The 16,476-nt window shown below is 39.8% G+C and overlaps 1 protein-coding gene across 3 annotated transcripts in view; it reads left to right on the top strand.

The window, feature by feature from the left end:
* ZNF385B (zinc finger protein 385B) overlaps positions 1 to 16,476 on the top strand; it is a 321,069-nt gene that overhangs the window by 97,390 nt on the left and 207,203 nt on the right. The window lies entirely within an intron of this gene.

Here is a 16,476-nt window from a genome sequence, read left to right as displayed (position 1 = left end):
ATTTCATCTTATAGAGATCTTACTTTTAGAAGTCTGACTTGTGTTTCCAGTTCACACATGTGAAAAATGCATTGCTAGCATAATTACAATTATTAGTGGGGCTAAAGTTGCTCTCCTTGTTCCTTGCCAACTTCAAAGGGAGGCATGCTTCATTTTCTATAAGCTTGCATTTTGTTTGAGAAATTTTTTTAACAAGTGTGGGCCTCTGTTTTTAAGAAATTGAATTTGAGATGTTTCTAAAATACTGTAAATGGATCAAAAGACCACCACGCTGTTAGTCAAGTGGTTTCTTGATGTGGGTGCCATGAAAATGAGCATATGCGTTTTGTGACTTCACTTAATATATCTGCCATTGTGTGTTTAAAAAAAAAAAAGTGATTGGGTAGGAGATAGGACACTGGCTTATTAAAGAATAATCTAGTTGCATTTTATTCTCTAGTGAGTCAGTTCCCATGAAAAATGCCTTAAGACATAAATCTTGTTATGGGTCGAGTTAAAACCTTACTGAGATTGAGATGGAACACCCTCTTCAGTTAACATAATTATAAAGGTAAATTAATCACAAGCCCTGCCCCCTCACCCCAGACAAGAGGAGTTTTGCGCTTTGTAGGCAGAGGTGGTTTTGCTTTTGGTTAGGATGTGTATGTGATGGAACACCGAAATAGAGAGAGACAGACTGAAGAAATCCAGGCATAAGCCTTGTAGTATGGCCCTGAAAGAAGCTAGAGAGAGAGGGAGAGTTTTTGTCTGGTGCTAGTTAGAAGCTTGATGATATAAGAAAAGAAGCGATCACCTGCTTTTGGTTTCTCCAGCATTTAAAATAGCAGGACTTTGTATATTCTTAACAAATAAAAAAGATTGTATCAAAGAAAATATCAGGCTCCTTCGCCAATTTCTGCTCCCAGCGGGAACATCCACAGTGCCCCAAACTTTGACTGCTGAAGCTTAAAAAAAGGGGTAACACTATTTCTCTTACACAGACTGCAGCAGCAGGCCATTTTTCTTTATTTTATTTGAAACTTGAATGTTTTACCATTTGCTCTTGAAAGGGAAGAAACAAATAAAATACCCTCTCTTCCCCCAGTCTCACACCAGGAAAAAGAGGAAGCATGGTCTGTTGGGTAAAAAGCACAGGACTAGAAATCAAGACATGGGGTCTATCCTCAAAGACTTGCAGTGACCTCATGGGCATGCTGCATAGACCCGGATTTTGGGCACCCTAACTTCTAGGTGCTGTTTTATATACAGCAGGGTTCTGATTTTTGACAGGTGGTGAGTTTCAGTATCTCAGCCTTTAAGTTCAAATGGATTTGTGGATCTCAGCCCTAAGTGGGCAGATGTTAAGGCTATAGTTCCAGAAAACTAGGGCGTTCATGTTCTGGGTTCAGGCCTAGGAATGGAGTAGAAACTGCTCAGGTTGCATTGGTCAGTTATCTTCTTTCATTGCTAGGAGCAAATCCATCATCTGTGTTCACTCTTTTAGATAAATCAGCTATCTTTTGATACCTCTTGATTATGAGTTTGTCATTATACTTCTGGTCTGTATTTACCATTGGCTTCTGATTAGTTTGTAGAATGTAAGGAGTTGGTTTTAGTTTGATGCCATAAAATATTCTGGTCTTGGGTACCTGGCTCCCTAGAGGAAGCTGGTAGGAGGATGCTTTTTTTACAGGGGCTTTTCCAATTTAGGGGTTGCTTTCTCTTTGCACTGGCAGAGACTAAATCTGTTAATCTTTGAAGCATGCTGCTTGAATTATCTATTTTGTGGTCTTTAGGTAAATTATTGGGTTGAGGGATACTGTGCAGGTTAATGAGGGGGCTATGGTTTTGTTGGGTGAATTATGTTTTGGAGTTGGTTCATCTGAACAAGTTAACAAGATTTTTTTTAAAAATCTACTTTCATATCTCTAAAAAGAAAAGGAGTACTTGTGGCACCTTAGAGACTAACAAATTTATTTGAGCATAAGCTTTAATTAGCTACAGCTCACTTCATCGGATGCTGTAGCTCACAAAAGCTTATGCTCAAATACATTTTAGTCTCTAAGGTGCCACAAGTACTCCTTTTCTTTTTGTGAATACAGACTAACACGGCTGCTACTCTGAAACCTTTCATATCTCTCTATATTTGAGATTTGTGTATAAGGGCTTCCCAGATTGGGGCTCTTCGAAGCAATGTGAATAAATAAGGTGTATTACAAGGCTAAATGAATTAATGTTTTTAAAGCATTCTGAAAGGCTAAAGAAAAGTACCTTTTTTTTTTGTTCCACTCATTGAATTGTGGGGGGATTGGGCCACTTCTTTGGTAAGGACCAGATGAGTTCTGTTTTCTCCACTTCATCTCACACCTGGCTTTCTTATGCAGCCAAGTGAATGGAGAGTATAAATGCCTTTGCTCTTGCTTTGTTAGTCAGCTGAATTTGGTTTTGTGAAGCAATTCAGTGAATGTTTTGGAACTACTATAGGTAATAGAGTAGCAGCCGTGTTAGTCTGTATTCGCAAAAAGAAAAGGAGTACTTGTGGCACCTTAGAGAGTAACAAATTTATTAGAGCATAAGCTTTCGTGAGCTACAGCTGACTGAGCTGTAGCTCACGAAAGCTTATGCTCTAATAAATTTGTTACTCTCTAAGGTGCCACAAGTACTCCTTTTCTTTTTACTATAGGTAATGAAGGCTTTACTTTGAGAGTGAGTTAGGGCAATGCCTCAGGAGATATACTCCTACCAGAATCAAAACTCATGTTTCCGTTGGCTTGAAAAGCAAGAACATGAGCTGTAGTCATTAGCATCTTTGTCTTTATGGGTAACTCTTATCTGCATCCTGTACCAGAATGTGCCAGTGAAGCCAGTAAATAACATAATAGGATATTTCACAGATAACCACCAAAAGAACACACTTCTCTCAAATGCTGGTAAGAAGACCAGGATAATGTAACAAGAAACCAAAATGTACTAATAATTACTCCTAGGGGAATTCTGTGCCAAAAATAAAAATTCTGCGCACAATATTTTACAACTTTGCAAATTTTATCAAATAAATGTGGAGGCTCCAGCAGTGGGGAGCACCGGCCACTGGCTGCATGGAGGCACGAGATCACATCCTTCCGTGTGCCCCCCATCCCCCGGGACAGGGACTCGGTGGTGAGGCTGCATCTGACCCTGACCCAGGGCAAGGGCTGGGCTTGCCCCAGAAACACCCCAGGGCCCTACCCTTCCACACCAGGTGCAGACAGGCTCAGCACAGCAGGACTAAGGATACTAAGTCTAAGGACTTAGACTAAGGACTAAGCATACTAAGCCCCTCCACACAGCAAGTGTGGAGGGGCTTAGTATGGGGGAATCGAGGTGTGGGGTGAGATGGTTCTGTGTGGGGCAGTCTGGGTGTGGGTGGCTTGGTGGGGGTTTGGGTGCATGGGGGATCAGAATGCAAGGGGTTTGGTGGGGTTCCATGTGCAGGGGTAATGGGACTCAGTGGGGGGGTCCATTTGAAGGTAGTTGGGTCCAACAAGGGGGGGGTCTGGGTGTGGGTGGATGGAATCTGGTGGGGGACGAGAGGTCTGGGTGTGGAGGACTCAGCAGGGAGGGGTTGGGGGGTGGGGCTTGGTGGTAATTTTCTGTGGGGAAGCAAAGAAATCTGCATGGGACATGAATTCTGCATGTGCAGTGATGCAGAATTCCCCTAGGAGTAAATAATATAATAGTGTAATATAATAATGTAACAAGCAACAAAAATGATTAAATATCTAGAAAACATGACCTGTGAGGGAAGATGGGGAAAAAATGGGTTTGGTTAGTCTGGAGAAGAGAAGACAAATGGGGGGTGGGAAACATAAGTTTTCAAGTACATAAAAAGTTGTTGCAAGGAGGAGGGCAAAAAATCTTGTTAATCTCTGAAGACAGGACAAGAAGCAATGGTCTTAAATTGCAGCAAGGGAGGTTTACACTGGACATTAGGAAAAACCTCTTAACTGTCAGGGTGTTTAAGCACTCGAATAAATTGCCTAGGGAGGTTGTGCAATCACCATCATTGGAGATTTTTTAAGAGCAGGTTAGACAAACACCTGTCAGGAGTGGGTCTAGTTATTATGTAGTCCTGCCTTGAGTGGAGAGGACTGGACTAGATGACCTTTCAAGGTCCCTTCCAGACCTACACTTCTGATTCTAAGGTATGATAGAGAATTACTGCACTATTTTTATGATAAGAAGTAAAGACAGTGTCACAGAAAACTTAGTGTTCAGGAGTATTTCAGTAATGAACATAGCAGAGAAGGGAAATCAAGTTCTAGGCAATGTCTGAAAGTGAAAAAACTTAAAGTACATGAACATAATTCAAGGAACTACCTGAATGTATGAACACATCCCAAGGAAATGTGGGAAATGAGCAGAGTACAGTGACAGAATTTAAACATAAAAATAAGAAACTAAATGCTGTATGTAGTTTTAAAGGTATGTGAAATTGATTGAAGGCATATTTCTTCATAACTGGGCTTTCAAGGCTAAGGCATGATCTACTCTATTAAAACCATTGTTCAAATGATTGTTTTCAGAATGAATGACTTATTTCTCTAATCTTTTTCTGTTATATTAGCAGTATACTGATTAATACTGTTACTTTATACATATACATGCATCTATATAATACACATGCAAAAATAGGCAAAAAATTTAAGATATTTTTCCAATTTGTGCATTATTAAGGGTGTGGAGGGGGGAAGTGAGGTATAGCAAAATAACCTCTACCTCCAAGTGGTGGTACAAGCTTTAAACAAGTAACCCACTATGAGACTAATGCAGGTGTTTCTAATGATTGATGATACACTGTGGTGGTCTTGGGTAGTGTGCAAATATCCTGTATTAGAATCAGCAGAAACTGCAACGTAGACCTGAAAATTTTGGGGGAATGTCCAAAATGTGGCACAAATTTTGTCAAACTTACAATTCAGAAATCTTCAATCAGCTCTAATCTTGATGACAATTATTTTCCAATGTAAAAATTTAGAAAATATTCCTTTATATATTCATCTCCATGTTGTGCTTTATCTATGTAAGCAAAACGGATTTATTCATCTGCCACCAATCAAGAAGCAGTGTTAGCTAGGTAACCACAATCCCTTCAAATGCATCTAGCTAACAATTTTTCTTTCCATTATAAAAAGGCACACTTGCTGCCTAATTCTAATCTGTTCTATTAAGAGTCATATAATCTTCCAGAAGTGCATTAAGAGACATGACTAGCATCTGTTCGATGTGGTTCTTTTTCAGTTCCTGTCCCCTGGAGGAAACTATGTAGGGATTTAAAAAATAAACATGTACATTGTGCTATGTGTGGTTATTAGAAAAGGCAATGTTGAAGTGTGCCTTGCCTGTGGAGCACAAGGTGGTGAGGTTTCTATCTATCTAGATACTTTGACCCTCATCACTGTAGTATGAGCACCTCACAATCATTAATGGATTTTACTCTCTCAGCACCCCTGTGAAGTAGAGAAGTATTATTCTCGTCTTGGTCCAGTACCTTATCCACAAGACCATCATTCCTACTCTTGGATTTAAGGTGGTTCTTTGATTCTGCAGGAGTTCATTCCAGTCTTGGACCATGAGAAAGTTTTAGTCTTGTGATGGGCAGCTGTACTGTTTCTGAGGGGTAGACTTGTTGGCAGAGATTCTCATCCCAGAGCTGTAGGTGATCGTTGAATTATCCTGGGTCCAAACCATTGTGTAATTTTGAAGTTGAAGATTAAGACTTTGAATTTAACACATATTGGAAATTGGTGTAGTATCCCAACTTATATTTAGCTCAGATACTCTGCTTCTTTACCCAGACATGAAGAAGAGCTCTGTGGGAACTCAAAAACTTGTACTTTCCACCAACAGAAGTTGGTTCAGTAAAAGATATTACCTCACCTACTTTGTCTCTCTCAAAAAATGCATGCCTTGTTTCAGTCTGAATTTGTCTAACTGAAACTTCCAGCTATTGCATTGTATTATACCTTTGTTTGCTAGATAGAAGAGCCCAATATTAAATATTTGTTCCCCATGTAGACACTTATAAACTCTAATCAAGTCACTCCTTACCTTTGCTTTGTTAAGATGGAGTAGACTGAACTCTTTAAACCTATCTCTCTGTAAGGCATGTTTTCTAATCCTTTAATCGTTCTCATGGCTTTTCTCTGAATCCTCTCCAATTTATCAGCATCCTTCTAGAATGTTGGGCACCAGAATTGGATGCAGTATTCCAGCAGCAGTCACACCAGTGCCAAATATAGAGTTAAAATAACTACTCTACTCCTACTTGAGATTTCTGTTTATGGATTGCATTACTTCTTTTGGCTACAGAATCATTGAGAGATCACATTCAGCTGATTATCTACCATCTCCCCCAATTATTTTCCAGAATCGCTGCTTCTTAGAATAGTCACCATCCTGTACATATGGCTGACATTCTTTGTTCCTAGAAGTATATATTTACATTTAGCTGTATTAAAACATATATTGTTTGCTTGCACCCAGTTTACCAAGCTGTCCAGATCTATCTGAACCAGTTTTTGTCATCAGCAAACTTTAGCAATGTTTTTTTTTTTTTTTTTTTTTTTTTTTAAGTCAGTGACCTGGAAGAAATGTTAGAGTAGGGTCAAGAACAGATATCTGTGGGACTCTCTAAAAACGGACCAACTCAATGACAATTCTCTGTTTACAATTAAATTTTGAGGCCTATTAGTTAGCCATTTTTAATCCATTTAATGTGTGCCAGTTAATTTTATGTCATTCAAGTTTTTAAAATTAAAATGTCATGCAATACCAAGTCAAAAGCCTTACAAAAATCTAAGTATGTTACATCAAGACTATTACTTGCAATCTCATTAAACGAAATATCAAGTTAATTTGACAAGATCTGTTTTCCATAAACCCATCCTCATTTGCATTAATTACATTGTCCTCCTTTAGCTTTTAGTAATGAAGTTGAGTATCAGCTGCTCCATTATCTTGCCTGGGATCAATGTCAGACTGACAGATCTATAATTAGTTATATTTTGGGGTTCAATTCGCATCAGTTGTCAATACTTGTTCTGTAATCCCTGAGTGCCTTAATGCTTTGCTGCCATACTTCCCTGTTTAGACACTTCCAGCTAGTTTACAAGCCTATACTGTCTGTGTGTTCAGCGGCCCTGGTTGAGTAACTCTGACTCCAACAGCCTTCTTGTTACACCACAGCTACACTCTGGTCTCTACCAGCCTTGTTTACTATTAGCCAAGTAACCCCAACATGCCCTCATCCCGAATTTCCTCAAAACTGCCCTGAAATGTCCAGCCCTCTAGTGAGCTCCTCAGCTAGCTCTTTTAAAAATCTTGCATGCAAGTTATCTGGACCTGCTGATTTTAAAAATGTCTAGCTTTAGTAGCTACTGTTTAACATTCTTCTGAGATGCTAGTGGAATGGGAAGTGTCATCATATGCTATAACTACATCTGTTTTCCCAATGAAATTTAACACTTTATTTTCTGCATTATTATGGATAATTCTATCATTTCCATTTAGTAATGGACCAATACCTTTGTTAGGATTATTTTTAGTTCTTAATAATCTTTTAAAAAAAAAGCCACTTTATTGTCCTTAACTCTGCTGGCCATAGATTTCTACTTGTGTCCCTTTGCTTCCCTTATCAATTTTCTATAATTCTTACCTTCTGATTTATATGAATTACTGTTGATTTCCCCTTTATTCCATTTGTTCTATTTTAATTTTTATAGCTGCATTCACTTCCCCTTAAACCAGATCATTTAAAAAAAAAAAAAACCTAATGCAGCCTTCTTCCTCAATTGTGGGGTTGTTGTTTTTTTGGGCATCTAGTAAAGTGTTGTTAAAAAAAAATTCCAAATGATCATTAAATTTTTTTTATTAAATTATTCATCCGAGCTGATTTGGCTCACAATTGTTTTCAGCTTTGTGAAACTGGCCCTGGTTTCGACCTTATTCTGTTTAAGGAGCTGGTCATCCTGTTCTTTAGTATGATTTGGTGGTCTGTAGCAGATACCAACTAGTGCCCCATTTTGTGTTTTTATCTTTTAGGACATTGATCCATAAGCATTCAAGATGACCATCTTCTGAGTATTCATTGAATCAGAAACAAGTACTGTAATATCATTTTTGACAGACTACTGCTCCTTTTGCCCATTCGATCCTTCTTAAATAGGTTATAACCATTGATTTGAACATTCCAGGGATATGAATCATACCACCAGGCTTCAGTAATTTTGATGTAGTTGGTATTATGCTCATAAATGAGCAATTCCTTTTCCTCTTATTTGTTACCCAGGCTCCTTGCATTGGTGTGTAGGCAATTAAATAATTTATTTTCTTCATGTCCTTTGATTCCTTGATTGATTTTTGTTCTCAACATTTTGATTTTGTGCTAAATGAGTGCTCAATCTTCCCACTCTCTTTATCCTTCCCTTTTGTTGTTCCTTTAAAGTGCCCCTGATATTCAGCAGTAGTTAGCACCAATATATCCAGGCTAGGTTTCTTCCATGTTGATTGGATTATTGCATTTTTGAAGGAAGAAGAGAGATTTCTTCCCTGAATGAGGTAGTGGGAAGTTCAGTCAGTAACACCAGTTGCTTGTGACTTTCAACAGCCAGAAAAGGCCTGGGTCGGACATATAGATCTTTGAGTCTTATTCTGCGTGCCCAGTACTACTTGTGGAGTGAGTAATCTGAACTCCGTATGAAAGTAGGCTGTTTGTTGGTTAGCATAAGGAAACTGGATCTTTGCAGGCTAGGCAGTCACATAGATCAGAACATGGAGGCAAATGAACAACAGATGTGTAGGATTTAAGCGACAGGCTTCAATTTTATTTAACACTGGTATGGGTGTTAGGTACCCTGGCTCCTGCTCGCTCCCACTGGGCATTAAATTGGGTCCAGTGTGGAGTTCAGGACTCCTAATGTGCAGTCAGTAACTTGGAGCCAACTTGCCTGGGCCCACCCCTAGGACTACCCCACTTGTGAATTCCCTTTATTTCCTCTGCAAGGTGTGTGGGTGGGATCGTGGGGGTAAATATTCCTAAGGGAGGACCACAGTCTGCAAGACTTAAGATCTTCCCTTTTCCTATAGGCAAAAGCAATCAGAGTCTCATTTACCATGGGAGCTAGGTCCCTTTTTATCCTTACCTGCACTGGACATGTGTCACAAGCTGAGACAAGTTAAAACAGTTCCTTTTCCTAATTTAGTCTTTTAAAAATGCAACTGTGCCTCCGTGATACTGGGAGGAAGGTGAAAAAATCCGCCAGATGTTTTGTCAGTTGGTCCGACTGGAAAAATTCCTTCCTGATCCTGAAGCAGGCAATCGGTCAGACATGCAGTATAATCAATAACAGAGTTCCAATGCCATACTAAGGGTGGGGGGAGTAGGTAACTGGCCAGAACAAGAGGCTTTTGAAAAGTCCGGGCCAGTTTAAATAGGTTGTGAACCTATTGAGGGAGAAAACCACAGGAGTCAATCAGTTAGCCCATTCCCTTGCCTTCAGACAGCTCCCTTCACATGCAATGAGACCTGTCTCTTTCTGCTGTCCATTTCTTTAGATAACTTCACCTTTCTCCATAATGCCCAATATAACCTAAACCCATATATTTCACAATAACCCTGACCTAATTTTGTGTGCAGATGCCATTTTGGATTAGCAATTTAAAACCACATAGAATTTACTGTGATACTCTATACCTCGCGTGAACACTCAGCACCCCCATGTTCATCCTTGTAAAAATGATTGTGTGGTATCCAATGCAAAGTTCAACATGTCGGGTGTCTTCGGAAGGCTCACGCTGCACTGAGCATTGTTATAGTGACGTTATAGTAATAGCAGAGGGGCAGTTCACACCTCATCAGGGCATGTTTGTGACAAACCCAGCCCAGCCTCACAGGTACAAAGCAAAATGGCCTATGCAACAACAAAAGATCTGTTGGTTTCTCGAGTAAGTCACCCCCCTTCCTTTGGTCAGTTTGGGACTAGATGAGGTAATGCTCACCTGACTCTGAAGGGGGCGGGGGTAAAGCCAAGAGGGAAGAAAGAACATGGTAAAAGGGAGACACATTTGCCATGCTCTTCCTCTCTCTTCCACCTACATCTACAAACACCACCACCACCAAGTGACTAAAGCTCTGACCAAAGGGGAAAGCCTGGCTGAAGGGCAACCAGCCAGTCTGTGGTGAGAAGCATCTAAGTTTGTAAGGACATCGAAAGTGTTAAGATCAGCTTAGAATGCGTTTTGCTTTTATTTCATTTAGGCAAATCTGACTGACTTCTAATCACTTAAAATCTTTCTTTAAAGTTAATATATCTGTTTGATTATCCTGCCTGAAGCAGTGTGTTTGGTTTGAAGCGTGTCAGACTCTCTCCTTTGGAGAACAAGCCTGGTATATATCAATTTCTTTGTTAAATTGACAAACTCGTATAAGCTTGCAGTGTCCAGCGGGTATAACACTGCAAGACGACGGTTCCTAGAGTTGTCTGGGACCAGAGATATTGGCTAATGTCATTTGGTTGCACAATCCAAGGAGCAGCTTACATGCCAGAGGCTGTGCGTGAACAACCCAGAAGTGGGGGTTCTCACAGCAGAGCAGGGTAAGGCTGGCTCCCAGAGTTAAGGATTGGAGTGACCTAGCAGATCACCGGTCCAGATAACACCAGAGGGGAACATCACACTTGTATAAGAAAAAGATACTTTGTACATATCCTTTACCAAGATCTTTTTTCTGATTCTCTTGTGGTCTGCTTCTTGATCATTGTTCTTCACTGAATGTTGGGCTACCATGGTTCCTCAAATGCTTTATGCTGTAGCATTATACTTCACCCTGAATTTAGCAGTGTGGAAAATGGTAGCATCTATTTCCTCATATTTCAATGGGATTTACTCTTTTAAAGCCTGAGCTTTCAAAATAGGATTCCTTTTTTGTGTGTGAAATCACATTTTTATAGCTACAGTGCATTTCTGGGGGAAAAGCATAATTAAGTTGTGGGGGCTGAAGGGGAGGAAAAAATGGATGCTCAATTTGAAAATAAAGACTTTGATTTCTCATGGTGTTCTTTATGTATGTAGCAGTTAAACAGTTTTCTGTTGAAACTGGAAGTAACTTAATCAGTGCTATGCCATAATGTGGCATTCATAATATTTAGTGTGTTGGATCAGGGGTTCTCAAACTGGGGATTGGGACCCCTCAGGGAGTTGCGAGGTTATTACATGGCAGATCGCAAGCTGTCAGCCTCCACCCCAATACCCATTTTTCCTCCAGCATTTATAATGGTGTTAAATATAAAAAATGTGTTTTAATATATAAGGGGTCGCACTCAGAGGCTTGCTATGTGAAAGGGGTCACCAGTACAAAAGTTTGAGAACCACTGTGTTAGATCATAATGGTTTTGCCACCCTGATTTTATTTGTGACCGACAGGATGGTTGGAACAGAAACTCAAACACCCTGGCAATCACCACATTTGCAGACTACAATTAATGGTCAGCAGGAATCATTACAAAGGTAATTCAAGGTGGCAACTAAACAATGCAAGGCTTAATTCATCACAGAAAGATACATTACTGGGTCTCATTGTCAAAATGCTGCTTCAAAGCCTCCCTGATTCGAATAGCCCCCCTTTGTGTCCCTCTAATAGCCCTGGTGTCTGGCTGCTCAAAATCAGACACAAGGCATTCCACCTCAACACTGCACATGTGGGGAAACTTTTTTCCCCTGAGGCTTCACAAATGTTAATCAGAGCACAGCGCACGGCTATGACCATGGAAATATTTTCCTCATTGAGGTCTAACCTGCTAAAAAGGCAGAATCATTAATCCTCTAATCTGACAAACGCACATTCTGGTCATTCTGCACCTGCTGAGCCTGTTGCTGAAGCACTCCTTGCTGCTGTCAAGGTTTCTCATGTATGGCTTCATGTGCCACAGGAGTGAGAGTAGGCTGGGTCTCCCAGGATCACATTTCTATATCCCCAGTTGGAATCTTGAGGTCTGGAAAGAAAGTCCCTGCATGCAGGCATCTGAAAAGGTCAGTGTTCCTGAAGATGCCTATGTCATTCGCCTTCCCTGACCACCCTGCATTGATGTCAGCGAAACAACTGCAGTGATCCACCAGCGCCTGCAATATGAAAGAGAAGTATCCCTTTCTATTAATATACTCAGTTGCAAGATGGTTTGCGGCCAAAATTGGGATAGCACCCCACTGGTTAGAGAATTCCATTGCCGCAAAGCCATCCATTATTTCCCGCACATTACCCAGAGTCACAGTCCTTAGTAGCAGGAGGTGATTAATAGCCCTGCACACATGCATCAGCGCATCCCCCATGGTGGACTTCCAAACCTCACACTGATTCATGACTGACCGGTAGCAGTCTGGAGTTGCCAGCTACCACAAAGCAATCACCACTCACTTTTTTCCACCATTAGGACCTCTCTCATTTTGGTGTCCTTGCACCATAGGGCACAGGCGAGCCGTCGAGCGCATTTCAAGGAAGATGGCTTTGCATATACAAAGATTGTGCAACCACTACTCGTCATCCCATACCTGCATCACAATCTGATCCCACCATTCAGTTCTTGTTTCCTGAGCCCAATAGCAACAGTCCACCATGTGCAGCTGCTCGGTGAATACAAACATCAATCTTGAATTTTCTTTCCATGGAACGGAGCAAGGCAAGTAGCATGGATTCCTGTTCAGATTCACAGCTCATGAACTACTGCAGGATCAGCCATGTTCTGTTCATAACACTTATCTCAAGACTGGTGAGCAGTGCAAGATCTATGCTTTCAGGCAGAGATGGTGGGCGCAAAGTTTACAGGGGCAGTTGGAAAATGGCGCAAAATGCAGTCAGAAGCCCTTGGAATTATGGGACATAGAACTGCATCATAGGGGTGGTGATTCTGCCCATATAATGCACTGCAGTCCATTCCCAGAACTCCTAACTGGAGAAGGTGGAGATTTGCACAGTGGGATAGCCACCCATGCTATCTCTGCTCTCTCTGTCGGTGCCAGAGTGCCAACTGTGGATGAGCTCTGCTGATTCAAGGAGTCTTATGTGAACATGCACAAGCGATGTAATTACAGTGCTTTATGATTGTCAACATGATCTAAGTCGATTTAACTATAGGTGCCATAGTGACGGCTCTAATTCCTGATACTAATGTGGGGCTTGTGTTGTATTTATTTGGTGTTTTGATAATGCCTAGGGGCCCCAGATCAGCTGAGATCAGGGTCCAATGGTACTAGGCACTGTAAAAACAGAGTAAGACAGTCTCTGCCTTAAAGAGTTTAAAATGTGACTTGAAACCATACTCAGTGTGTGATTACAAATAGTTTGAAGGAACAGAGGAGGGTAGGACAAGTAAATAGTAATAAGAAAATAACAAGCATTGGCCATAGGCCAGGTATTTGCCCAGCTATATGGCTTCCAGTTTGCTCTAATTTCTTTATAAAGTAAATTGATTGGAGAAATATCAGAAGCTACCATTGGCTGTCGAGCCATTCTGAGTTGTCACTTCTTTGTAGACATCACAATAGAGGTGGGACTTGAAGATTTTGAAGAGGATGGATAGGTAGCAGCTATGCAGACTCGTTCAAGGAGGGTGTGCCATGCATAAGATTCAGCATGAGTTATAGTTACAGAAGAAGCACGCTAGTTGGTGATGGAGACTGGTATTAGTAGCAGAACAGATAAGAAGGGAGAAGATACTTTGTGAAGGGCTTTAAAGATACCACTGGACATCAGAGCAGCCGCTGTATCAATGTTTATCATCATCAGGTCAAAGCTCTTCAACCACGCAACTCTCATAATCAAAATCTAGGTAGTAGTTAAAAGTAAAGAGGGTTCTGGGCCATGTAATCTCTGTATCCCGCTATTGCTTCAGTTTAGAGGATAGGAGATGGGTTCAGTTTTGGCCCATCAGTAGTTACTTTTTATAGAGTGAAATCTCTACAGTTGTTTACACCAGTTAGTAGACTGCTCAATGCATGCATCCATCTACTTTTTTATAATTGTGTCCATCAATATATCTGTAGTATCTAAGTGCTAGTTTCCATTAGTTTGACCATTTTTTTTCCAGTTTATTCCCCTCTGCTTTAAATCAGTTGGACAGATTTTGATGTCACTTACACCAGTATAAATAATTAGTAATGCCTTTGAAAGCAATGGGATTATATGGATTATAAAATAATGACCCAAAATGTGTGTTTGGGTCAGAATCTGATCCAAAATACTTAAAGAAGCAAAGAAATGCTCATTGATAAGTAACAAGGCAAAGCATAAGTTAACTGTGCAGCCAGTGTAAATATTTGAATAAACTGGATTCAGTGTTAAAGAATGTGCCTGACAGATACACTAGCAATATTAGAAAAGAACCTGAAGGACAATCTATTGATTTTATTCTTATCTTGATGACCTTGTAGTTTGAGTTAATGGTTTCTAAGCTAGACTGAAAAGTTGCAGGACAAGTCTCCAGTCAAGGAGAAAGGGTTATTTAGAGCAGAAACATAACGAGTATTTTTCCATTATATAAAGCATTAATACAAAATTGAATTTCCCCATGTTAAAAGGGAATTGTGATGTTTTCAGAGTTGGAAGCTATGAGCCCGACAGAGTTCAGCTGTATTAATATTTTTTTCCTTTTTAATGACATAGCTGGGAGGTCCTCTGATATAGTAAGAAGCATCACTTATTAGTAGCTAATATAAATCCTTGATTCAATTGGTTACTGTTCTCTGAAAAAGATAAGAGCTTATTGATCAAAAAAAGCCAGGCTGTTACTTATTGTGGCATCCTTGGTATCCCGTTAAACAAGAATGTGTCTGTGTATTTGTGTATTCTGTAAACGTGTGTACAAACATGTACAAGAATGGAGCTGTCCCTGGAATCCAGAGTGTGCAGTGACAGAAATTGCATCTCACCCCAGCTTGGAGAGTACAAGAAGATGATGATTCTTTGTGGCAGATCCTCACCGATGAAAATGTCATACCTCCATTAAAGTCAAGAGTGATGATGAAGTACTCAGTTTTTCATAGCAAATTTCAAGGTTAATCTTATTACCCACCCTTACACAGTACAGTGAATTTCTCCTTTACTGTCTTTATGCATAATATTGACACCAAGAACTTTGGTACCATGACTTCTGTTAGTTGGAGGTGGTGATGTTCTCAATTCCTTAACCTCTTTGTTAACTGTGAAAGATCAGGAGGCACCAAGGGATAAAATAATTGCAACTCTTCAAACAACTGTATCGGTCTTGAAAATGGAGAAAAAAAAATAGATCTCATTGAGCATAATTATGCGCTTTGCTAGTGGCTATTAAGGGATAGTCTCTTAGGAAATATTTTACTCTTGCCCCTTCAAAAGTTCTGATGTTAATTGAACAAGATTTAATTCAGCCACTTTTTATTAACCAAGACCAGAAGCCCTAATTCCAAAATGTGCAGCCCAGAGCACAGTAATTATCCATTTAAAAAAAATTTCCTGATGGAAAGCTCTTCAACTGAGGGCAGAGAAAGGGGAAATCAAGTTAAAGGGGTTGTGTGTTTTCCTTACTAAAGAGCTGAAGGAAAATTGGAACTACATAATAAGATGATATCTCTACAAACTCAGACTCGGACACTTGGCTTTATGTTTCAGGACTTTAAATTACTTTTGGTATTTTTCTTAGGGGGGTTAAGCACTAAGGCCCTAATTTGTGCTTTAGAATGTCTGTAACGTTGCCAGTGAATAGTCCCTTTGGCTTAAAAGAAAAGTAAAACAGAAAAACAAAACAACCCTCCCCCCCAAAAAATAAATTCTTGTTTCTGCCATGCTAAGGTCATGGCTGTATTATAACAAAAGCAGAACCAATGTACCTAATAATAACACTGAGGGATTATTTTATTAAAATTCTTTCAAATGCAAATTCTCATTTTAACACTGTGCACAAATTAACTGTTACTCTTTCATACAACATACACATAGGTTTAAAAATATCTCTTCTCATCACCCCATTGCTTAATTCTCTGATATTCTGCACAGTGAGTTGAGACAGTAAATCTAGTAGATTTTTCAGATTTGCTGCATCAGTGGTTATCTAGATTCATGAGCTAGTATAAGTGGATGAAAGCTACCTTTCTGCTTTTCATTTGGATATTAGAGATAACGCAGTGTCTTTAAGGAGTAGAGGGGTAGGTATGGCTATTAAGGCACTTCTCAACATTACAGGCCATTTTCATCAATATTGCTTACCAAAGGATGGCTGGATTGATCTGAATATATTTAAATTTCTTGATAGGTTCAGTGGCTGCATCATCTTTATTAACTCTGTCACAGCTGAACACTTTCAGATAATACCAAATAACGTGTTGGCATGTATATTGAGTACATATTGATATTGATATTGACATTGTTAAGCTTAATTGAGAATCAATGGGAGACTGCCACAGAGATAAAAATATTTTTAATTTTTTGAACTG

This window comes from Dermochelys coriacea, chromosome 11, assembly GCF_009764565.3.
Source record: "Dermochelys coriacea isolate rDerCor1 chromosome 11, rDerCor1.pri.v4, whole genome shotgun sequence".
NCBI classification, from domain to species: domain Eukaryota; kingdom Metazoa; phylum Chordata; order Testudines; family Dermochelyidae; genus Dermochelys; species Dermochelys coriacea.
This window is presented reverse-complemented; position numbering and strand designations above follow the sequence as displayed.